We start from the raw sequence: 26,032 nt of genomic DNA, 5'->3' as shown, positions 1-26,032 counted from the left end.
TTTGTGCTTTCGCAGTGTGAAAAATGGTTGCAGGCATTCTTAAAAAAAATGTCAACTGCCAACTGATGCTGAAACTGTTTGAATTCGTGAGGAACCATGATTTCCAGGAAGTTTGACTTGAATTTGATCCTCCGCGGATCGATCTGTTTATCGCTAGCCAGTGAACATAGCAGTTGATATAGGAACTTGCACCTATTGGGTCAATCCCTACTTAGACTTAAAGGGAATCTGTCACCTCAAATTGGCGGGCTATGTAAATGCCTTGTGTCCGGTCCTATGAGCAGTGTTTCATCTTCTTTCCTCCACCCCATCCTTCCCCGCTGGTTCACAATATTTTCGGGAATTTGAGTAGGTGCCCTTCATAGTTCACGCGTGCGCAAGGCAATCTTGCCTGATGCACACGCAGTATGCTTTGCCCAACAGCGGGCAAAGCCAAAAAACATTGCTGCGCATGCGCTGGCGCCTTTTGTCCCGGAACACAGCAAAATACTTCCGGGACATAGAACTCCGGCGCATGTGGAGTAATGATTTTCGTCTTTGCCCGCAGTTGGGCAAAGCATACTGCGAGTGCGCGAGGCAAGATTGCATTGCATAAGCGCCAACTATGGAGGACACCTACTCAAATTCCCGAAAATATTTCAGACAGGCGGGCTGGGGTGGAGGAAAGAAGACGAAACACTGCCCATCGGACCGGACCAAGGGCATTTACATAGCCCGCCAATTTGAGGTGACAGATTCCCTTTAAGGCAAAGTTTAGAAATAATTATGGGTTATTAATAACACAAAGGAAAGAAATAGAAATTAAAGAAAATAGTAAAGACAGACACGACAGGGTAAACCAAAATCATGAGCTGGTGTGATGGATTGGTCTCTCTGTCTAAGGTTTGCTATGGGTCTCATTGGCACTTGTTAAATGTTATTTACATACAGGTAATGGGGCCCATAATTTCCATTTCATAAACCATTGGTTGATCCCAAACTATTTTTCTCTAATATTGTATGCCTGAATCTATTTGTATAGCTTCTCATTGCACATTAAAATTAAAGGATCATAAAACCTGGGCTGAGCCTACTGTATGTTTTCAATGGGCTTAAATGGGCTATTTAATCTTCATAAATGGGTAAAATTGCAAACTTTTGAAAAAAAAACAAGCTACTTTGTAAGTCACTTGTTATTAAAAGCCCTCTGTGATGACAAGAACAGAATAATTTTTAATTATATTCTTTATTACTTGTTTTCTGCAGTCTGTCTGCAGTGTTCAGTCTCTTAGGTAAGGAGCTCAGCGCTTACAAGCACTTTTCTATACAGCTTGCAAGTGCTGATCTGAAATGGACCACATCACTAGATCCAGCCAGCTTCAGTTATCCTTCACTACAAATCCTTTGCTACAAAGGCAAAGCCGTCTCTGTTTGCAGCATCAGAGTGTGAAGTTGAAGGCACTGGCTTAAAGGGAACCAGTCACCATTTTTTTTATCAGCTAAAAATATCATCATAAGCAGTGTTTGGTATGCATTCCCTAAATATACAGTATATGTAACCCCCTGACTACCCTTGTATAGTCCTGAAAAACTATTTTTATTTCTCCCGTGCTGTATTCTAATCGAGTCTGTCTGGTCTGATGTGCGTCACTTCGGGCCACTCCATCTGCTGCTGCTCGCCATCCTGGACATGAATGACGCCTGCTGCGTCATCCTCATCACCATGAGAAATTTTGTGTAGACAAACAGTGTCTCACGCTTGCACAGTATGCTTTGCAAAGCCGAAAAGCATAAGTGTGCATGCACCGGCAAACATATTTACGGTACATGGAAGCAGTTCCAGTACATAAGCCGTAATGAAGTAATAACCCCTGAGCTGTGACCCTAATGTGGTATCTATTCCTGTTCTCTTATGGAGCACCAGCTAGGACCGTGGGGTACTTGGTACCAGGCCGGTTCTGTTCTTAATAGGGGTGGTCACAGTGGCAGTGACCCGGTCCATGGCCCTGGGCGTCTAATAAAAGGGGAAGAATGGAAATGGAAAATAAAGTCTAATGTACTGTTTGTGATGCCACCTGTGGTACTTGGCCAGCTAGGGATGGCTGAAGTTGCTTAAAGGGGTCTTCTGGGGATGATGGTATTGCAGCGGAGATGATATAGTTCCCCACAGGTAGAGCTTAGTCCCCAGGGCTCCCGATGTAGTTGGTACAGATGAAAGATGGTGAAGTGAAGGAAAGAATTGGAGGACACAAGGTTGCAGTCTCTTTACCTTTTACTCGTGGAGTTCAGGCACACAAATTACAGGTGGTCTTTGGAATCTGGGTAGCCTGGAAGCGATTTGGAATCCCCCTAGGCAGGTGGGGTTAGAAGCCTTACTGCGCTGTGTTTTAAGTTCCTTTCTGTCTGAGACTTCACATAAGGTCCTCTCTTTCTTTCTGTCCATTTTAGGTGAACACTACCCTTATGGCAGGCAACTCAAGCCTTTTTACAGGGGTGACTCCGGGCTCTATCTGTGCCTTTAGGTGTAATGGAGGCCAGGAGACTTGGAATCTCCTGCCCGCCAGTTTCTGCTGTGGGGCATACAGTTATCCCCAAACCTTGGAATTACGGCCTCCATTTTCTGCGCTTGATCTTGGAGTGAGCCCAATCGCAGCTCCACTCCAGTTTCTCTCTCTCCTCCTTTGCTTCTTCTCCCCTCACAGTCTCCTACAGACTGCTCTGTCAGGAGCTGCAGAACCAGACATCTGCTCAGCTCCAGCTCTCCTCTTGACTGACTGGCTAACTCCTCCACCCAGAATATATCTAGGGAAGCTACCCTGAAACCGGGTTCAGAGCTCCCCCTCTGGTCTGGAGTCAGAACAGTGTTGTATGTACAAGTTACCTGTCAAAGGGATCCTCGTCGCTTCCAGGCTTGGCATCCCCCTCCCCGTGAGGAAGGCAATACCACTATAACAACCGGCTTCCTGGGGTGTATCACTGTGGAAACTGTTGTGGATTCTGTTTTTGGGCTCCCTCTGGTGGTTACAACTGGTACTGGGTGACTTTGGTGGGTTGCGGTCTCTGGTTTCCACCTGTCCATCAGAGGCTGGGTGTTTCCTATTTAACCTGGCTTTCTTGTCATTCCCTTGCCGGCTATCAATGTATCAGTGTGTCTCTGTTACCTTTGCTACCTGCTCCTAAAGCCTTCAAGACAAGCTAAGTCTGGATTTCCCTGTTTCATGTTTGCTTTCATGTTTTTAGTCCAGCTTGCAGATATGTAATTCTCTGCTGCTGGTTGCTCTAGTGGTCTGAAATTACCACTCATGTACCATGAGTTGGCACATGAGTTCAAGTAATTTCAGGATGGTATTTTGAGGGGTTTTAAGCTGACCGCGCAGTTCACCTTTTGTATCCTCTGCTATTTCTGTGGGAATATTTCTCTGGAGGCAAGATAAGTCTGTGATTCTTCTGATAGGGGAAGCTAGATCTCCGGCTGGCGCGAGATGTCTAGGGGCCCCCCAGGAACGTTCCCCGGCTACTGTTAGTTGAGTGTTGAGGTTCAGGATCGCGGTCAGCTCAGGTTCCATCACCCTAGAGCTTGTCCTGTTTTTGCCCGTGTTATGTTGACAAATTCCCTGCCATTGGGATCATGACAGTATAGCCGGCCCACAAAGTGTTAATTGTTTGGGCTGAAGCAGGAGAAAAAGAAGTGTTGAAGGGAAATTTTTTTTTTTTTTTCCCTCAGAGTTTTGCTGCCTAGCCCTTAATTGCTGTCTAGCTGCTTCTTACCTCCTCTTAACCCTTGAATGGCTCTGACCTTAGCTGTTTAACATGGATGTCCAGAGTTTGGCTTCCAGCCTGAATAATCTTGCTGCAAGAGTTCAAAACATACAGGATTTTGTTGTTCACACTCCTATGTCTGAACCTAGAATTCCTATTCCAGAGTTTTTTTTTCTGGAGATAGATCTACCTTCCTGAATTTCAGGAACAATTGCAAATTGTTTCTTTCTTTGAAATCTCGCTCCTCTGGAGACCCTGCTCAGCAGGTCAAGATTGTAATATCTTTCCTGCGGGGCGACCCTCAGAATTGGGCATTTGCATTGGCACCAGGGGATCCTGCATTGCTCAGTGTGGATGCGTTTTTTCTGGCACTGGGATTGCTCTATGAGGAACCTAACCTGGAGATTCAGGCTGAAAAGGCTTTATTAGCCCTCTCTCAGGGGCATGATGAAGCGGAAGTATATTGTCAAAAATTTCAGAAATGGTCGGTGCTTACTCAGTGGAATGAGTGCGCCCTGGCTGCAAACTTCAGAGATGGTCTTTCTGAGGCCATTAAGGATATTATGGTGGGGTTCCCTGCGCCTACAGGTCTGAATGAGTCTATGACTATGGCCATTCAGATTGATCGGCGTTTACGGGAGCGCAAACCTGTGCACCAGTTGGCGGTGTCTTCTGAACAGGCACCTGAGACTATGCAATGTGATAGAATTCAGTCCAGAAGTGAACGGCAAAATTATAGGCGGAAAAATGGATTGTGTTTTTATTGTGGTGATTCAGCTCATGTTATATCAGCATGCTCTAAACGCACAAAAAAGGTTGATAAATCTTTTGCCATTAGTACTCTGCAGTCTAAGTTCATTTTGTCTGTAACTCTGATTTGTTCACTATCATCCATTTCCGTTGATGCCTATGTGGATTCGGGCGCTGCCCTGAGTCTTATGGATTGGTCATTTGCCAAACACTGCGGTTTTAGTCTGGAGCCTCTGGAAGTTCCTATTCCTTTGAAGGGAATTGACTCTACACCATTGGCTATGAATAAACCGCAGTACTGGACACAAGTGACCATGCGCATGACTCCCGTTCATCAGGAGGTGATTCGCTTCCTTGTACTGTATAATTTACATGATGTACTAGTGCTTGGTCTGCCATGGTTACAAACTCATAATCCTGTCCTGGACTGGAAAACAATGTCTGTGCTAAGTTGGGGATGTCAGGGGGTTCATGATGATGCACCTCTGATTTCAATCGCTTCATCTACTCCTTCTGAGGTCCCTGCGTTTTTGTCTGACTATCGGGATGTTTTTGAGGAGCCTAAGCTCAATTCGCTCCCTCCTCATAGGGATTGTGACTGTGCTATAGAATTAATTCCTGGCAGTAAATTCCCTAAGGGTCGTTTATTTAATCTGTCAGTGCCAGAGCATACTGCTATGCGGAATTATATTAAGGAGTCCTTGGAAAAGGGACATATTCGTCCATCTTCGTCCCCTCTGGGAGCAGGTTTTTTTTTCGTGGCTAAAAAAGATGGTTCCCTGAGGCCTTGTATAGATTATCGCCTTCTGAATAAGATTACAGTCAAATATCAGTATCCATTGCCATTATTGACTGATTTGTTTGCTCGCATTAAGGGGGCTAGGTGGTTCACTAAGATAGATCTTCGCGGTGCGTATAATCTTGTGCGGATAAAGCAGGGTGATGAGTGGAAAACCGCATTTAATACGCCTGAGGGCCATTTTGAGTATTTGGTAATGCCTTTTGGACTTTCTAATGCTCCTTCAGTCTTTCAGTCCTTTATGCACAATATTTTCCGTGAATATCTGGATAAGTTTATGATTGTGTATTTGGATGATATTTTGGTGTTTTCTGATGAATGGGAGTCTCATGTTCTACAGGTCAGGAAGGTGTTTCAAGTCCTGCGGGCCAATTCTCTGTTTGTGAAGGGCTCAAAATGTCTCTTCGGAGTCCAGAAGATTTCTTTTTTGGGGTACATTTTTTCTCCTTCTACTATTGAGATGGATCCCGTCAAGGTTCAGGCGATTTGTGACTGGACACAACCTACATCTGTTAAGAGTCTTCAGAAGTTCTTGGGTTTTGCTAATTTTTATCGTCGGTTCATTACTAATTTTTCCAGTGTTGTTAAACCTTTGACTGATTTGACTAAAAAGGGTGCTGATGTTGCTGATTGGTCTCCTGCGGCTGTGGAGGCCTTTCAGGAACTTAAGCGCCGGTTTTCTTCTGCTCCTGTGTTATGTCAACCAGATGTTTCACTTCCTTTTCAGGTTGAGGTTGATGCTTCCGAGATTGGTGCGGGGGCGGTTTTGTCACAGAGAAGTTCCGATGGCTCGGTGATGAAGCCATGTGCGTTCTTTTCTAGAAAATTCTCACCCGCCGAGCGCAATTATGATGTGGGTAATCGGGAGCTTTTGGCCATGAAGTGGGCATTTGAGGAGTGGCGTCATTGGCTTGAGGGTGCTAGACATCGTGTGGTGGTCTTGACTGATCACAAAAATCTGATTTACCTTGAGTCTGCCAGGCGTCTGAATCCTAGACAGGCCCGTTGGTCGTTGTTTTTTTCTCGTTTCAATTTTGTGGTTTCATACCTGCCAGGTTCAAAGAATGTGAAGGCAGATGCTCTTTCCAGGAGTTTTGTGCCTGACTCTCCTGGATATTCTGGGCCTACTGGTATCCTTAGGGATGGGGTAATATTGTCCGCCGTCTCCCCAGACTTGCGACGTGCATTGCAGGAGTTTCAGGCGGATAAACCTGATCGTTGTCCACCAGAAAGACTGTTTGTTCCGGATGATTGGACCAGTAGAGTCATCTCCGAGGTCCATTCTTCTGTGTTGGCTGGTCATCCTGGAATATTTGGTACTAGAGACTTGGTGGCCAGGTCTTTTTGGTGGCCTTCCTTGTCAAGGGATGTGCGCACCTTTGTGCAGTCTTGTGAAGTGTGTGCTCGGGCTAAGCCTTGCTGTTCTCGGGCCAGTGGGTTGTTGTTATCCTTGCCTATCCCGAAGAGGCCTTGGACGCACATTTCCATGGATTTTATTTCAGATCTCCCTGTCTCACAGAAAATGTCCGTTATCTGGGTTGTGTGTGACCGCTTTTCTAAGATGGTTCATTTGGTACCCTTGCCTAAGTTGCCTTCCTCCTCTGAGTTGGTCCCTTTGTTTTTTCAGAACGTGGTTCGTTTGCATGGGATTCCGGAGAATATCGTTTCTGACAGGGGATCCCAGTTTGTGTCTAGATTTTGGCGGACGTTTTGTGCTAAGATGGGCATTAATTTGTCTTTCTCGTCTGCATTCCATCCTCAGACGAATGGCCAGACGGAGCGAACTAATCAGACCTTGGAAACTTATTTAAGGTGTTTTGTTTCTGCTGATCAAGATGACTGGGTTGCCTTTTTGCCACTGGCCGAATTTGCCCTTAATAATCGGGCTAGTTCTGCTACTTTGGTTTCTCCTTTCTTTTGTAATTCGGGGTTTCATCCTCGTTTTTCCTCTGGTCAGGTGGAGCCTTCGGATTGTCCTGGAGTGGACGTGGTGGTGGACAGGCTACATCAGATTTGGAATCAGGTGGTGGACAATTTGAAGTTGTCTCAGGAGAAGGCTCAGCAGTTTGCTAATCGCCGTCGCCGCGTGGGTCCCCGACTTCGTGTTGGGGACTTGGTGTGGTTGTCTTCTCGTTTTGTCCCTATGAAGGTCTCTTCTCCCAAGTTCAAGCCTCGGTTCATCGGTCCTTATAAGATCTTGGAGATTCTTAACCCTGTATCTTTTCGTTTGGATCTCCCAGCATCGTTTGCTATTCATAATGTGTTCCATCGGTCGTTATTGCGGAGGTATGAGGTGCCCGTTGTTCCTTCGGTTGAGCCTCCTGCTCCGGTGCTGGTGGAGGGAGAATTGGAGTATGTTGTTGAGAAGATCTTGGATTCTCGTGTTTCCAGACGTAAACTCCAGTATTTGGTTAAGTGGAAGGGTTATGGTCAGGAGGCTAATTCCTGGGTGGTCGCCTCTGATGTTCACGCAACTGATTTGGTCCGCGCCTTCCATAGAGCTCATCCTGATCGCCCTGGGGGTTCTCGTGAGGGTTCGGTGACCCCTCCTCAAGGGGGGGGTACTGTTGTGGATTCTGTTTTTGGGCTCCCTCTGGTGGTTACAACTGGTACTGGGTGACTTTGGTGGGTTGCGGTCTCTGGTTTCCACCTGTCCATCAGAGGCTGGGTGTTTCCTATTTAACCTGGCTTTCCTGTCATTCCCTTGCCGGCTATCAATGTATCAGTGTGTCTCTGTTACCTTTGCTACCTGCTCCTAAAGCCTTCAAGACAAGCTAAGTCTGGATTTCCCTGTTTCATGTTGGCTTTCATGTTTTTAGTCCAGCTTGCAGATATGTAATTCTCTGCTGCTGGTTGCTCTAGTGGTCTGAAATTACCACTCATGTACCATGAGTTGGCACATGAGTTCAAGTAATTTCAGGATGGTATTTTGAAGGGTTTTAAGCTGACCGCACAGTTCACCTTTTGTATCCTCTGCTATCTAGCTTAAGCGGGCCTCATTTTGCTGAATCTGTTTTCATAACTACGTTTGTGCCTTCCTCTCATTTCACCGTCATTATATGTGGGGGGCTGCTATTTCTGTGGGAATATTTCTCTGGAGGCAAGATAGGTCTGTGATTCTTCTGATAGGGGAAGCTAGATCTCCGGCTGGCGCGAGACGTCTAGGGGCCCCCCAGGAACGTTCCCCGGCTACTGTTAGTTGAGTGTTGAGGTTCAGGATCGCGGTCAGCTCAGGTTCCATCACCCTAGAGCTCGTCCTGTTTTTGCCCGTGTTATGTTGACAAATTCCCTGCCATTGGGATCATGACAGGAAACCATCCCCATGCTGTGACATGACTGTGGCAACTATTACTTTATTGTAACATCATTTTAGTATCCATCCCTTTGCTGGGACATCACTGTGGAAACTCTCCCTGTGCTTTGACATCACTGTGGCAACTCTCCCTGTGCTGTGACATCCCTGTGGTAACTATCCCTGTAATGTGAAATTACTGTGATAACAACCCCTGTGCTGTAACATCACTGTGGTAACCCTCCCTGTGCCCAGCCAATTGCCAAGAGGTATCAGGTACTTAAGGCATCTCCACCCCTAGGGGATGCCTGAGCAACAATCTCTCTCTCTCTCTCTCTCTCAGTCAGTGCCTTGCTGCTGAGTTGCCAGGTCCTGTCTTGCTGTATCTCTTGTTTCTGCCTCCCAGCGGGCTGCATACCCTGGTCTGTACCTGTATCCCGTGTCTCTTGTTTCAGCCTCCCAGGGGGCTGCATATGTGACACCCCAGGAATCCTGTTGTCACAATGGTATTGCCTGCCTCTCGGGGAGGGTAATGCCATGCCTTCGAGTGAGAAGGAGGTCCCTTAGCAGGTAACACTAGCATACACTTTCCTGACTCCAGGCCTGAAGGGGGAGCTCTAAACCCGGTTTCAGAGCAGCTTCCCTATTAGCTCTGGTCTGGGGGAGACGTTAGAAGTCAGTCTGTGTGAGACAGTGAAGGGAGAGGAAGCATGTGAGGAGAGGGAAACTGGGAGTGGAGCTGTGATTGAGCTCATTCCCAGGATTGAGCGCAAGAAGACGGACACCGGGGTTGTGTGGGAACTGTATGTCCCACAGCCAAAACTGGAGGGAAGGAGATTGCAGGTCTTCTAGCCACAACTGACATCTGAAGGCACAGCAGCAGATTAGAGCCCAGACTCACCACGAGAAATGGACCCCTGCAAAAAGGCTTGAGCTGCCTGCCATGTGGGTAGAGTTTGACCTAAGGGACAGATTGAGAGAGGGACTTGAGGAAAGCTAATGCATCAAGAACCCAGAATTCAGCGCAGAAAGGAAGGCTTCCAACCCCACCTGGCTAGGGGGATTCCGAACCACTTCCAGGCTGCCCGGATTCCAAAGATCACCTGTAACCTGTGCCCTGGACTGCAATTTCATCAGTAAAAGGTAAAGAGACTGAAAATCCTGTGCCCTCCAATTATTTCCTGCACTCCACCATCTATCATCCTTCATAGACTGTCCTGGTAGCCCAGGGGGCTCCGCTTCACCTGTGGGAAGCAACACCATCTAAGCTGCACTATAATCGGCCCCAGCGGATCCCTTTAAGCAGCATCAGCTATCCCTGGCCGAGTACCACAGGTGGCGTCACGAACACCATAAACTGTATTCCCCATTTTCATATTTTATTGGATGCCCAGGACCACGGACCGGGTCATTGCTGCCGTGACACATCCCCTTTAAGTACTGAGTACCCCACGGTCCTAGCGGGTGCTCCACATACCCTGGTCTGAATCCTTGTTACCTTACCTTATCCCATACCTGACCCTGTCTGAACTAAGTCCTATTCCTGTGTCCGTTTGTATCCCTGTCTGTAGCCTTCCCTATCCTGCTGTGTATTTCCTTGTGTTCACTCCTTCTGCTCTGCTCTACTCCTGTCTCGCCTCCTGCAGCTCTGCCCTGTTCTCCGTATCCTGCAGCTTTGCTCTGCTCATGCTTCGAGCCCAGTGTGTCCTTGTCCTTCTTGTCTGAACTGGTTCCTTACAGTTCTTGTCCCTCCAGTCTGTACGGGTTCCTACCTGCTCTCTTATCCTACTCATACCTGCCTGTGTTCCTGTGTCTCTGGAAGCAGTTCCTGTCCCTCCAGTCTGAACTGGTTCTTATCTGTTCCCTACTCTTACTTGCCTGTGTTCCTGCTCTACCCATTACCATCCCGATTCCACCAGTGTGTTCCGTGCCCGCCTGCCAGCCAGAGTGCCAGCCATGCCTGCCTGCCTGCCAGCCATGCCCGCCTGCCAGAGTGCCAGCCATGCCTGCCTGCCAGAATGGCAGCCAGAGTACCAGTCGTGCTCGTCCGTACTTGCTACCATCTGTCACTAGTGTTTTGTCCCTCAGTGGGATCAGCTGCTACAGCCAGACACCGCCCTGGATTGGTACCTGGCAGCTACCTGCCGCACAAGCCTGACCTCACCATCAGAGGCTCCAGTGAACACCAAGGTAGCTGCTTAGTCACGCCCCTTCCAGGGTAGTCTGGTTTGTGGCACAGTGGGGCCATAATCCTCACTTGCGCCAACCAGTCAGGGCGCACGCGTGGCACCCTCCCTGTGCTATGACATCACTGTGGTAACTGTTGTGAACTATACTTTTTGGCTCCCTCTTGTGGTCACTAGTGATTTGGCACTTGGATTGTCTTTTACCAGGTTTGTGCTCACCTGCTTCGTTAGGCCTGGGGTTTGCTATTTAAACTTCCTGGATTCTCAGTCCAGTGCCTGGCTTCGTTGTAATCAGTTCACTTCTGTTTGCTCCTGTCTTCAGGTCCTGGTTCTTTGCAAGATAAGCTAAGTCCTGCTTTCGTACTCTTGATCATTTGCATTGTTCATATTTTTTGTCCAGCTTGTACAATATGTGATTCCTGTTATTGCTGGAAGCTCTAGGGGGGCTGATATTCTCCCCCCACACCGTCAGTCGGTTTGGGGGTTCTTGGATATTCAGCATGGATATTTTGCAGGGTTTTTTGCTGACCATATAAGTCTTCTTACTATATTCTGCTATTAGTCAGTGGGCCTCTCTTTGCTAAATCTAGTTCATTCTTACGTTTGTCTTTTCTTCTTACCTCACCGTTATTATTTGTTGGGGGCTTGTATTACTTTGGGGTCTTTTCTCTGGAGGCAAGAGAGGTCTTATTTTCCCTGATAGAAGTAGTTAGTTCTCAGGCTGGCGTGAGACGTCTAGAATCAACGTAGGCACGTTCCCCGGCTGCTGTTAGTGTTTGCGCTAGGATCAGGTATATGGTCAGCCTAGTTACCACTTCCCTATGAGCTGGTATTTATGTTTTGCAGACTTTGCTGTAATCTTTGAGGTCCCCTGCCATTGGGATCATAACAGTAAGCCAGGCCAATAAATAGTTAATGCATTGCTGAAGTGGGATTAAAAGAAAAGAAGTTCTGAGTTTTTTGTTTTGTTTTTTTTCTTCCTCCCCTTTATCTCTGAGTGGCTTGAAGCTTTGCTGCAGACATGAATGTTCAGACCTTGATTACTAGTGTGGATCAGCTTGCTGCACGTGTGCAGGGCATTCAGGATTTTGTTGTTAGCTGTGCTATGTCAGAGCCTAAGATACCTATTCCTGAGCTGTTCTCTGGAGATCGATTTAAATTTAGGAATTTTAGGAATAATTGTAAATTGTTTCTATCTTTGAAACCTCGTTCGTCTGGAGATTCAGCTCAGCAAGTTAAAATTATTATCTCCTTCTTGCGTGGCAACCCTCAGGATTGGGCTTTCTCGTTAGCGCCAGAAGATCCTGCATTGGCGGATGTTGATGCGTTTTTTCTGGCGCTCTGATTGCTTTATGAGGAGCCTAATCTTGAAATTCAGGCAGAAAAAGCTCTACTGGCCATCTCTCAGGGCCAGGATGAAGCTGAGGTGTACTGCCAAAAATTTCGGAAATGGTCCGTGCTTACTCGATGGAATGAATGTGCTCTGGCCGCAAATTTCAGAAATGGCCTTTCTGATGCCATTAAGAATGTGATGGTGGGTTTTACAATACCTACAAGTCTGAATGATTCTATGGCGCTGGCTATTCAGATTGATCGGCGTTTGCGGGAGCACAAATCCGCTAAACCTCTGGCGGTGTTGTCTGAACAGACACCTGTCTCAATGCAATGTGATAGAAACCCCGATCCAGCAATGCAATGTGATAGAATCCTGACTAGAACCGAACGACAAAATCATAGACGTCAGAATGGGCTGTGTTTTTACTGTGGTGATTCTACACATGTTATATCAGCATGCTCTAAACGCCTAACCAAGGTTGTCAGTCCTGTCACCATTGGTAATTTGCAGCCTAAATTTATTTTGTCTGTGACTTTAATTTGTTCATTGTCTTCCTACCCTGTTATGGCATTTGTGGATTCAGGTGCTGCCCTGAGTCTTATGGACTTGTCGTTTGCCAAGCGCTGCGGTTTTGTCCTGGAGCCTTTAAAGGTTCCGATTCCTCTCAGAGGAATTGATGCTACGCCACTGGCGGAAAATAAACCGCAGTATTGGACACAAGTGACCATGTGCATGACTCCTGAACATCGGGAGGTGATTCGTTTTCTTGTTCTGCATAAAATGAATGATTTGGTCGTTTTAGGTCTGCCATGGTTACAGACCCATAATCCTGTTTTGGATTGGAAGGCTATGTCTGTCTCAAATTGGGGTTGTCAGGGAATTCATTGCGATTCTTCGCCGGTGTCTATTGCTACTTCTATTCCCTCAGAAGTTCCTGAGTATTTGTGTGACTATCAGGATGTATTCAGTGAGTCCAGGTCCAGTGCTCTTCCTCCTCATAGGGACTGTGACTGCGCTATAGATTTGATTCCTGGCAGTAAATTTCCTAAGGGACGATTATTTAATTTGTCTGTACCCGAGCATGCCGCGATGCGTTCTTATGTCAAGGAGTCTTTGGAGAAGGGGCATATTCGTCCATCCTCTTCCCCTCTCGGTGCGGGATTTTTTTTTGTGGCCAAGAAAGACGGGTCTTTGAGACCTTGTATAGACTATCGGCTTCTGAATAAAATCACTGTTAAGTTTCAGTATCCGTTGCCGCTATTGTCAGACTTGTTTGCTCGGATTAAGGGCGCCAAGTGGTTCACCAAGATAGATCTTCGTGGTGCGTACTGTCATGATTCTCAATGGCGAGAGAACATAGCCCAGCATATATGAGAACTAGCTCTTGGAAGATGGAAACTATACTGACCATGAACTAAACCTGCCGCACAACTAGAAGTGGCCGGGTAGCATGCCTACGTTTTTTTATCCCTAGATGCCCAGCGCCAGCCGGAGAACTACCTAATCCTAGCAGAGGAAAAGACAGTCCTGGCTCACCTCTAGAGAAATTTTCCCAAAAGGCAGACAGAGGCCCCCACATATATTGGCGGTGATTTTAGATGAAATGACAAACGTAGTATGAAAATAGGTTTAGCAAAATCGAGGTCCGCTTACTAGATAGCATGAAGACAGAAAGGGCACTTTCATGGTCAGCAGAAAACCCTATCAAAACACCATCCAGAAATTACTTTAAGACTCTAGCATTAACTCATAACACCAGAGTGGCAATTTCCGCTCACAAGAGCTTTCCAGACACAGTAACGAAACAGCAGCTGTGAACAGGAACAAAATGCAAAAACACACAAGGACAAAAGTCCAACTTAGCTGGGAGTTGTCTAGTAGCAGGAACATGCACAGAAAGGCTACTGATTACATTGTTGACCGGCATGAAACTGACAGAGGAGCAAGGTTATATAGCGACTCCCACATCCTGATAGGAGCAGGTGAACAGAGGGGATGATGCACACAAGTTAAATTCCACAAGTGGCCACCGGGGGAGCCCAGAATCCAATTTCACAACAGTACCCCCCCTCAAGGAGGGGGCACTGAACCCTCACCAGAACCACCAGGGCGATCAGGATGAGCCCTATGAAAGGCACGGACAAGATCGGAGGCATGAACATCAGAGGCAGTGACCCAAGAATTATCCTCCTGACCGTATCCCTTCCATTTGACCAGATACTGGAGTTTCCGTCTGGAAACACGAGAGTCCAAGATCTTTTCCACAACGTACTCCAACTCACCCTCAACCAACACCGGAGCAGGAGGCTCAACGGAAGGCACAGCTGGTACCTCATACCTGCGCAACAATGACCGATGAAAAACATTATGAATCGAAAAGGATGCAGGGAGGTCCAAACGGAAGGACACAGGGTTAAGAATCTCCAATATCTTGTACGGGCCGATGAACCGAGGCTTAAACTTAGGAGAAGAAACCCTCATAGGGACAAAACGAGAAGACAACCACACCAAGTCCCCAACACAAAGCCGAGGACCAACACGACGACGGCGGTTGGCAAAAAGCTGAGTCTTCTCCTGGGACAACTTCAAATTGTCCACCACCTGCCCCCAAATCTGATGCAACCTCTCCACCACAGCATCCACTCCAGGACAATCCGAAGATTCCACTTGACCGGAGGAAAATCGAGGATGAAACCCCGAATTACAGAAAAACGGGGACACCAAGGTGGCAGAGCTGGCCCGATTATTGAGGGCGAACTCCGCCAAAGGCAAAAAAGCAACCCAATCATCCTGATCCGCAGACACAAAACACCTCAAATATGTCTCCAAGGTCTGATTAGTCCGCTCGGTCTGGCCATTAGTCTGAGGATGGAAAGCAGACGAAAAAGACAAATCTATGCCCATCCTAGCACAGAATGCCCGCCAAAATCTAGACACGAATTGGGTCCCTCTGTCAGAAACGATATTCTCCGGAATACCATGCAAACGAACAACATTTTGAAAAAACAGAGGAACCAACTCGGAAGAAGAAGGCAACTTAGGCAAGGGAACCAGATGGACCATCTTAGAGAAACGGTCACACACCACCCAGATGACAGACATCTTCTGAGAAACAGGCAGATCCGAAATAAAATCCATCGAGATGTGCGTCCAAGGCCTCTTCGGGATAGGCAAGGGTAACAACAATCCACTAGCCCGAGAACAACAAGGCTTGGCCCGAGCACAAACGTCACAAGACTGCACAAAGCCTCGCACATCTCGTGACAGGGAAGGCCACCAGAAGGACCTTGCCACCAAATCCCTGGTACCAAAGATTCCAGGATGACCTGCCAACGCAGAAGAATGAACCTCAGAGATGACTCTACTGGTCCAATCATCAGGAACAAACAGTCTACCAGGTGGGCAACGATCAGGTCTATCCGCCTGAAACTCCTGCAAGGCCCGCCGCAGGTCTGGAGAAACGGCAGACAATATCACTCCATCTTTAAGGATACCTGTGGGCTCAGAATTACCAGGGGAGTCAGGCTCAAAACTCCTAGAAAGGGCATCCGCCTTAACATTCTTAGAACCCGGTAGGTAAGACACCACAAAATTAAACCGAGAGAAAAACAACGACCAGCGCGCTTGTCTAGGATTCAGGCGCCTGGCAGACTCAAGGTAAATTAAATTTTTGTGGTCAGTCAATACCACCACCTGATGTCTGGCCCCCTCAAGCCAGTGACGCCACTCCTCAAAAGCCCACTTCATGGCCAAAAGCTCCCGATTCCCAATATCATAATTCCGCTCGGCGGGCGAAAATTTACGGGAAAAAAAAGCACAAGGTCTCATCACGGAGCAGTCGGAACTTCTCTGCGACAACACCGCCCCAGCTCCGATTTCAGAAGCGTCGACCTCAACCTGAAAAGGAAGAGCAACATCAGGCTGACGCAACACTGGGGCGGAAGAAAAGCGGCGCTTGAGCTCCCGAAAGGCCTCCACAGCATCAGGGGACCAATCAGCAACATCAGCACCCTTCTTAGTCAAATCAGTCAATGGTTTTACAACATCAGAAAAACCAGCAATAAATCGACGATAAAAGTTAGCAAAGCCCAAAAATTTCTGAAGACTCTTAAGAGAAGAGGGTTGCGTCCAATCACCAATAGCCTGAACCTTGACAGGATCCATCTCGATGGAAGAGGGGGAAAAAATGTATCCCAAGAAGGAAATCTTCTGAACCCCAAAAACACACTTAGAACCCTTCACACACAAGGAATTAGACCGCAAAACCTGAAAAACCCTCCTGACCTGCTGGACATGAGAGTCCCAGTCATCCGAAAAAATCAGAATATCATCCAGATACACAATCATAAATTTATCCAAATAATCGCGGAAAATGTCATGCATAAAGGACTGGAAGACTGAAGGGGCATTTGAAAGACCAAAAGGCATCACCAAATACTCAAAATGGCCCTCGGGCGTATTAAATGCGGTTTTCCACTCATCCCCCTGCTTGATTCGCACCAAATTATACGCCCCACGGAGATCAATCTTAGAGAACCACTTGGCCCCCTTTATACGAGCAAACAAATCAGTAAGCAGTGGTAACGGATATTGATATTTAACCGTGATTTTATTCAAAAGTCGATAATCAATACACGGCCTCAAAGAGCCGTCTTTCTTAGACACAAAGAAAAAACCGGCTCCTAAGGGAGATGACGAAGGACGAATATGTCCCTTTTCCAAGGACTCCTTTATATATTCTCGCATAGCAGCGTGTTCAGGCACAGACAGATTAAATAAACGACCCTTAGGGTATTTACTACCCGGGATCAAGTCTATGGCACAATCGCACTCCCGGTGCGGAGGTAGTGAACCAACCTTGGGTTCTTCAAAAACGTCACGAAAGTCAGACAAGAATTCAGGAATCTCAGAGGGAATAGATGATGAAATGGAAACCAAAGGTACGTCCCCATGAGTTCCTTTACATCCCCAGCTTAACACAGACATAGCTCTCCAGTCGAGGACTGGGTTATGAGATTGCAGCCATGGCAATCCCAGCACCAAAACATCATGTAGATTATACAGCACCAGAAAGCGAATAACCTCCTGGTGATCCGGATTAACACGCATAGTCACTTGTGTCCAGTATTGTGGTTTATTACTAGCCAATGGGGTGGAGTCAATCCCTTTCAGAGGTATCGGAGCCTCCAATGGCTCCAAATCATACCCACAGCGTTTGGCAAAGGACCAATCCATAAGACTCAAAGCAGCGCCAGAGTCGACATAGGCGTCCGCGGTAATAGATGACAAAGAACAAATCAGGGTCACAGATAGAATAAACTTAGACTGTAAAGTGCTAATTGAAACAGACTTGTCAGGCTTCTTAGTACGCTTAAAGCATGCTGATATAACATGAGTTGAATCACCACAATAGAAGCACAACCCATTTTTTCGTCTAAAATTCTGCCGCTCGCTTCTGGACAGAATTCTATCACATTGCATATTTTCTGGCGTTTTCTCAGTAGACACCGCCAAATGGTGCACAGGTTTGCGCTCCCGCAGACGCCTATCGATCTGAATAGCCATCGTCATGGACTCATTCAGACTCGCAGGCACAGGGAACCCCACCATAACATCCTTAATGGCATCAGAGAGACCTTCTCTGAAAATCGCCGCCAGGGCGCACTCATTCCACTGAGTAAGCACAGACCATTTGCGGAATTTTTGGCAGTATATTTCAGCTTCATCTTGCCCCTGAGACAAGGACATCAAGGCCTTTTCCGCCTGAAGCTCTAAATGAGGTTCCTCATAAAGCAACCCCAAGGCCAGAAAAAACGCATCCACATTGAGCAACGCAGGATCCCCTGGTGCCAATGCAAAAGCCCAGTCTTGAGGGTCGCCCCGGGGCAAGGAAATTACAATCCTGACCTGCTGTGCAGGGTCTCCGGCAGAGCGAGACTTCAGGGACAAAAACAATTTGCAATTATTTTTAAAATTTTGAAAGTGAGATCTATTCCCCGAGAAGAATTCAGGCAAAGGAATTCTAGGCTCAGACATAGGTGCATGAACAACAAAATCTTGCAAATTTTGTACCTTTGTGGCGAGATTATTCAAACCTGTAGCTACACTCTGAAGATCCATTTGAAACAGGTGAACACAGAGCCATTCAAGGATTAGAAGGAGAGGAAGAGAGGAAGGCTGCAGTATAGGCAGACTAGCAAGTGATTCAATTAAGAGCACACTCAGAACTAGAGGGAAAAAAAAAAAAAAAATTGTAGCAGACTTCTTTTTTCTCTCCTTTCTCAGCCAGTAATTTAACCCTTTTTTGGTCCGGTCAAACTGTCATGATTCTCAATGGCGAGAGAACATAGCCCAGCATATATGAGAACTAGCTCTTGGAAGATGGAAACTATACTGACCATGAACTAAACCTGCCGCACAACTAGAAGTGGCCGGGTAGCATGCCTACGTTTTTTTATCCCTAGATGCCCAGCGCCAGCCGGAGAACTACCTAATCCTAGCAGAGGAAAAGACAGTCCTGGCTCACCTCTAGAGAAATTTTCCCAAAAGGCAGACAGAGGCCCCCACATATATTGGCGGTGATTTTAGATGAAATGACAAACGTAGTATGAAAATAGGTTTAGCAAAATCGAGGTCCGCTTACTAGATAGCATGAAGACAGAAAGGGCACTTTCATGGTCAGCAGAAAACCCTATCAAAACACCATCCAGAAATTACTTTAAGACTCTAGCATTAACTCATAACACCAGAGTGGCAATTTCCGCTCACAAGAGCTTTCCAGACACAGTAACGAAACAGCAGCTGTGAACAGGAACAAAATGCAAAAACACACAAGGACAAAAGTCCAACTTAGCTGGGAGTTGTCTAGTAGCAGGAACATGCACAGAAAGGCTACTGATTACATTGTTGACCGGCATGAAACTGACAGAGGAGCAAGGTTATATAGCGACTCCCACATCCTGATAGGAGCAGGTGAACAGAGGGGATGATGCACACAAGTTAAATTCCACAAGTGGCCACCGGGGGAGCCCAGAATCCAATTTCACAACAGCGTACAACCTTGTGCGCATTAGGCAGGGAGATGAATGGAAAACTGCATTCAATACGCCCGAAGGTCATTTTGAATACTTGGTGATGCCCTTTGGGCTCTCTAATGCCCCTTCAGTGTTTCAGTCCTTTATGCATGATATCTTCCGGAAGTATCTGGATAAATTTTTGATTGTGTATCTTGATGATATTCTAGTTTTCTCGGATGATTGGGATTCTCATGTAAAGCAGGTCAGGATGGTGTTTCAGGTTTTGCGTGATAACGCTTTGTTTGTGAAGGGCTCAAAGTGTCTCTTTGGAGTGCAGAAGGTTTCCTTTTTGGGTTTTATTTTCTCCCCTTCTGCCGTGGAGATGGACCCAGTCAAGGTCCGAGCTATTCATGATTGGACTCAGCCCACGTCTGTTAAGAGTCTTCAGAAGTTCTTGGGGTTCGCTAATTTCTACCGTCGCTTTATCGCTAATTTTTCTAGCGTTGTTAAACCTTTGACGGATATGACCAAGAAAGGTTCTGATGTGGATAATTGATAAACTAAAGAAAAAAGCGTACGCTAAAGAAAAGGGAGACCACCCCAATATATATATATGAACCAATAAACTTTATTATAAAGTGCACACAGACCTACAAAATTTTATAAAAACATTTAAAAGCAGAATTACACAATATACTCTGTGAGATGTAAATAGCCCCTCCCCCCTTACCCAAAATGTCAGGTAATAAATATTGGCTGTGGAGTGAACATAAATTCCAGACAAGGAGGTAACATGCCCGTACCACGAGTGCAACCAATACAAATGGCACCTATACAATAAAGGGTGTCACACTAGCTGGATAAAGAGAAATCTATTTCTGCATAAATATGTAAAGCATTCAAGCAAGTTGGTCCAGCTACCGCGAGTAAACATTGAACATGACCAAAACACAACCAGATAGTTGGAAAAAAAGACAATGTGGAAATACATTACTCTGTGCGGCCGAAAGTTGCAGATGGTCACGTGGTCCCGAAAGTCATGGCTGGAACATGCAATAGATGACACAGGTAAGGTCGGGGGGGGCAAGAAGCCCAACGCGTGTCGCCACACATGTACGGGCATGTTACCTCCTTATCTGGAATTTATGTTCACTCCACAGCCAATATTTATTACCTGACATTTTGGGTAAGGGGGGAGGGGCTATTTACATCTCACAGAGTATATTGTGTAATTCTGCTTTTAAATGTTTTTATAAAATTTTGTAGGTCTGTGTGCACTTTATAATAAAGTTTATTGGTTCATATATATATATTGGGGTGGTCTCCCTTTTCTTTAGCGTACGCTTTTTTCTTTAGTTTATTTATTACTGTGTTTTTGTACGCTTTGGGATTGATCCCCTTACATGGGACTGTTAGTCCATTAGATGGTGCCCTCCATTTGTTGTTTATTCCTGGATCTCTATTGGTGGACTCTTGTTTCCACCTTTTCCTGGAGTTGTGGCACATCGGGTTTATTGTGGAATTACTATAGCATTCTGTAGTCTGGTAATTTTCATTTCATTGTTTATCTATCATTATATTTTCTTATGTCAGTTATGGATTTATCGGCTAGGGAGACGGCTTGGAGTAGCAGGGCATTGGGATTGTTCGATAATGAATTCAAGAAAGCGGGGGCTGATTCTAACCATGACCCGGATTTTCACACCCTAGCATCAGAAATAACTAGGTTACATAAGACCCTCACTAAAGTATGGTGGAACATCAGAAGCCTGGAGGAATACAAAAAAATGGGTATTATCCCGCGTGGTCTGCGTGTGCAGATATTCCCATCTTGGGAAGCCACATCCAATTTTCAGAATATCTGGGAAACCGGCCTGGCTAAATGTTCCACCATATTAATTGATTTGCTCATTGAACATGATCAAACTTTGCTCACCCAGATTAAGGAGGATATTAAGACATGTGAAAGTAAACTTGGTGGCTTTGATAAAGACACTATAGTAATGCCTTTCCAACAACAGTTGAAAACGGTCATTGACCAGTTTGAGAAGGAGATCATCCAAAGAAAAAGAAATAAATTCTATAGGGATAAAACGGACTATAGTAGGGGATGTGCCTATAAATGGATCCATCAAGGAAATAGACGCTATGTCCCTAGAGATGCTCAACATACAACCACGGGTTTGGTTAGAGATGAAATTTCGTCCAGTGATTTTTTATCCTCCGACCCCAGCGACGCAGAAGGCGCCGCCGGAGGGGCTGGAGAAAGAGTAGACGGCTACAAAAAGAAGGGGCGTCCACGGAGGAATTGGTCCCCCTCATTCAAGAGGGTCACCCGTCACAACAAGAGATTTTGATTGGTCCAAGTGAATCTACTGATGGTAATTTTCAAATTATAAATCTTTCATCCTATGTGTTATCTGATACTGAGAAACGAGTTCTTTCAAAGGGACTTTCTTTTTCGCCTATGAATAGGCTTAACAAATTCATTCTCATCAAGGACGTATATCTTTTTTGCCGTCAAATAACATTCAAATTGCTGTATCACCAACCTTCTCTTATAGACTCTTTCCCTGTTGGTGATAGACAAGTATTTACGGATCTGCTCGACTTACTGCAAGAAAATGATGGTCGGGCAGTTGGACATCAATTCTCCAGACGACTACCGTCGCAGGCGACCCCAGCATTTTCGCTCTTTCCGGCTGTCCAGATTTTTTTCGATAAGGTATGTTTTGACATCAATAATCTGCGATTGGACCCTCATAGACATAATAATTTTGGCATGGACGAGAGAAAGGCCCTCCAAAACTTAAAAAATAACAAAAACTTTGTGGTACGGGAGGCTGATAAAGGGGGCAATGTGGTCCTCTGGCCCCATGAGATGTATACGGGTGAAATATTGCGGCAGTTGCAGCGGTCCGACCACTATGTTCTGCTACCTTCTGACCCCACGGAATTTTTTAAGGATAAAATTGATCATCTTATCAACAGGGCCTATCAGGAGAATATCATTACAAAAAAAGAAGCAGACTTTCTGACCACTCCTACGCCCATCATCCCGACGTTTTATGTACTTCCGAAGGTGCACAAATCTCTCATTACACCACCAGGTAGGCCTATTGTCTCCGGCATCGGCAGCATCTTCGAACGTCCCTGCATCTATGTGGATCATTACCTGCAACCATTAGTTCTATCTTTGGCGTCATATACTAGAGATTCCTCACATCTTATACAGCTCTTCGAGAATGTACACCTGCCTCCGAATACCCACATTGTGGGTCTCGATGTAGAATCGCTTTATACCAGCATTTCACACCAGCTGGGGCTGCAAGCGGTTAGATACTTCCTGACTAAAAACATCAACAGAGACATCATGCACGATAGGTTCCTTTTGGAACTATTACACTTTATTCTTGATAAGAACTACTTTGTTTTCGACAGGAAGTATTATAGGCAAATCTCTGGTACAGCCATGGGGGCACGGTGTGCACCATCGTACGCCAACCTGTTTCTTGGTTGGTGGGAGGAGCAAACTGTCTTTAAGCATATGTCGTTCACAACCTATGTAACAATGTGGCAACGTTACATTGACGATATTGTCTTTTTTTGGACGGGGTCCTTAGATGAATGTAAACTCTTTGTTAGTGACCTTAACAACAATGCCCTCAACATCAAACTTACATCTGTTATTTCAGATACAACAATAGACTTTCTGGACTTGAAACTTTCTATTGAGAACTCTTGTATTTCTTGCAGCCTCTTTCGGAAGACAACTGCTACTAATAGTTTACTCCATTTCAACAGTTTCCATCCTGGACACCTGAAAAAGGGAATCCCGAGGGGGCAATTCCTCCGTCTCAGGAGAAACTGTAGCTCAAATGTGGATTTTGAGACACAGGCAAGAGAATTGTCTTTGCGCTTTAAGAACAGGGGCTACCCTCGTAGAATTATCTCGCAAGCCTACCAACATGCCCGTGGCATTGAGAGACATAGTCTGTTGACCAAGAAGGTACGTGAACCTCTTTCTTCAATACCTCTGATTACAACATTCAACAACCAGTGGTGCGATATTCGCGATATATTATCTGACAACTGGGCTATTCTTGCAAACGATAAGAAGATACTGCCCTTCATCTCCAAGCGCCCTAACATGGTAGCAAGAAGAGCCAAGAATTTGAGGGACAATTTATGTCGAAGTCATTACCAGCGTCCACCTGTCAAACTTAACCGGGGGACAAAAATATTCGGTTCCTACCCATGTGGGCGTTGTAATGTTTGCCAATTTATGATTGCTCAGGATGGCCATTCAATTCCAACTTTGTCTTTTCAGATCCGACCCAAGGAATTTTTTACGTGCAGGTCACGGAATATTGTATACGCAATTTTCTGTGGTTGCCCCAAAATTTACGTCGGCCAGACCACCCAGGAACTTCGCAGGAGGATGCAACAGCATCTTTCCAATATCACCACAGCATGTAAAGATCGTGAGAAAAATAAAATACTCTCTTCAGTGGCATCGCATTTTCTGGATGTACATGGTGGAAAAGTGGACTCTTTCAAGGTGATGGGCCTGGAATCTGTCTACACAAACATAAGGGGCGGAAACACGGTACAAGCCCTCCTCCGTTGTGAATCCAAATGGATTTTTGATCTCCAAAGCCAGTTTCCTCGTGGTTTGAACGAGGACCTATTATTTACAGGCTTCTATAAACAACTTTAGTCGCTTGTTGATGTACAGTTAATAATATGTGCTTTATTCATGCTATTATATAGGATTCTAGTGCATGATCTGGTTTTGTGCTGTGATGGCTTGGTATGCTCCTTTTTTTTTTTTTTTTTTTTTTTTTCTTTCTTATATTACTCATGAGTAATGCCCTCTACATGTATATATTTCTAATACACCACATGTTAGCAAACCGTGAATTACTGGTTTTCGAGCATAAGGGTGTTGGGCCATTTACGCCTGGATGTGATGTACTTTTGTATTTGCCATGGTTGTTATATTTTCCACATGGGATATCTTGGATGGATGTACTTTATGTGTGTGGGGGGGTTGGGTTATTATTATTATTATTATTATTATTTTGCCTGTTCTCCTTTTTCCATCTGGATCTATAAATATATTATGTGAGTTCTTTTATGTGGCCTCTACATGGTGGCACCCGGATCAGCCCCAGTTTCATGTCTATTGATATCTGCCCACCGCTTATACGGTGTTTTTTTCACTGACACTTCTATATTATATTAGTGTACATCTATAGTGCCTGGTACATTTTTTGATGTTGGATTTCTATCATGTACATTTATACATCTTTGAGTGCTTTCCTTGGGGTGTCTATATACAGGACAATCATCCTCTCTATGTTTGACCTCTATATTATGTGGTCCTCCTTTAGCGCATAAGCACTGATTTTCTCTAGGTTTGGCATTTGCGCACTGTGTCCTATTTTGCGTCTGCGCGTTCTGACAAGTCCTTTTGTCAGCTCCATGATCTTCTAACTGACTGTTTCTGCGCAGTCGCTTATTTCTCATTGCACCAGCCTTCTTAACGTGAGCGCGGTGGTGCCGACCGTTCCAGCATTTGGCATCTGCGCACTACATCTTCATGATGTGCACTTCACTTTCATGACGCGCTTGGCGCCTGCTACTTCCGGTTGTCTCCGTTCCTGCACAGCTGATGCGTCCGCAGCTGACTTAGGTTTGTAATTAGATTTATGTATATGTAGATGTTCTTAGTGCTCTTCAGACGTACCTACTCTGCTCCTGACGAAGCCACCTTTGTGTGGCGACACGCGTTGGGCTTCTTGCCCCCCCCGACCTTACCTGTGTCATCTATTGCATGTTCCAGCCATGACTTTCGGGACCACGTGACCATCTGCAACTTTCGGCCGCACAGAGTAATGTATTTCCACATTGTCTTTTTTTCCAACTATCTGGTTGTGTTTTGGTCATGTTCAATGTTTACTCGCGGTAGCTGGACCAACTTGCTTGAATGCTTTACATATTTATGCAGAAATAGATTTCTCTTTATCCAGCTAGTGTGACACCCTTTATTGTATAGGTGCCATTTGTATTGGTTGCACTCGTGGTACGGGCATGTTACCTCCTTGTCTGGAATTTATGTTCACTCCACAGCCAATATTTATTACCTGACATTTTGGGTAAGGGGGGAGGGGCTATTTACATCTCACAGAGTATATTGTGTAATTCTGCTTTTAAATGTTTTTATAAAATTTTGTAGGTCTGTGTGCACTTTATAATAAAGTTTATTGGTTCATATATATATATTGGGGTGGTCTCCCTTTTCTTTAGCGTACGCTTTTTTCTTTAGTTTATTTATTACTGTGTTTTTGTACGCTTTGGGATTGATCCCCTTACATGGGACTGTTAGTCCATTAGATGGTGCCCTCCATTTGTTGTTTAGATGTGGATAATTGGGCTCCTGCAGCCGTGGAGGCCTTCCAGGAGTTGAAGCGCCGGTTTACTTCGGCTCCTGTTTTGTGCCAGCCTGATGTCTCACTTCCCTTTCAGGTTGAAGTGGATGCTTCTGAGATCGGTGCTGGGGCTGTTTTGTCGCAGAGAGGCTCTGGTTGTTCTGTGATGAGACCATGTGCCTTTTTTTTCTAGGAAGTTTTCGCCTGCTGAGCGGAACTATGATGTTGGTAATCGGGAGTTGTTGGCCATGAAGTGGGCATTTGAGGAGTGGCGTCATTGGCTCGAGGGTGCTAAGCATCGTGTGGTGGTGGTCTTGACTGATCACAAAAATCTGATGTATCTCGAGTCTGCTAAGCGCCTGAATCCTAGACAGGCTCGTTGGTCATTGTTTTTCTCTCGTTTTGACTTTGTGGTCTCATACCTGCCTGGTTCGAAGAATGTTAAGGCTGATGCTCTCTCTAGGAGCTTTGTGCCTGACTC

The sequence above is a fragment of the Ranitomeya variabilis genome, chromosome 4 (assembly GCF_051348905.1).
Source record: "Ranitomeya variabilis isolate aRanVar5 chromosome 4, aRanVar5.hap1, whole genome shotgun sequence".
In the NCBI taxonomy this organism is placed as follows: domain Eukaryota; kingdom Metazoa; phylum Chordata; class Amphibia; order Anura; family Dendrobatidae; genus Ranitomeya; species Ranitomeya variabilis.
Note: the sequence above shows the minus strand (reverse complement) of the source record.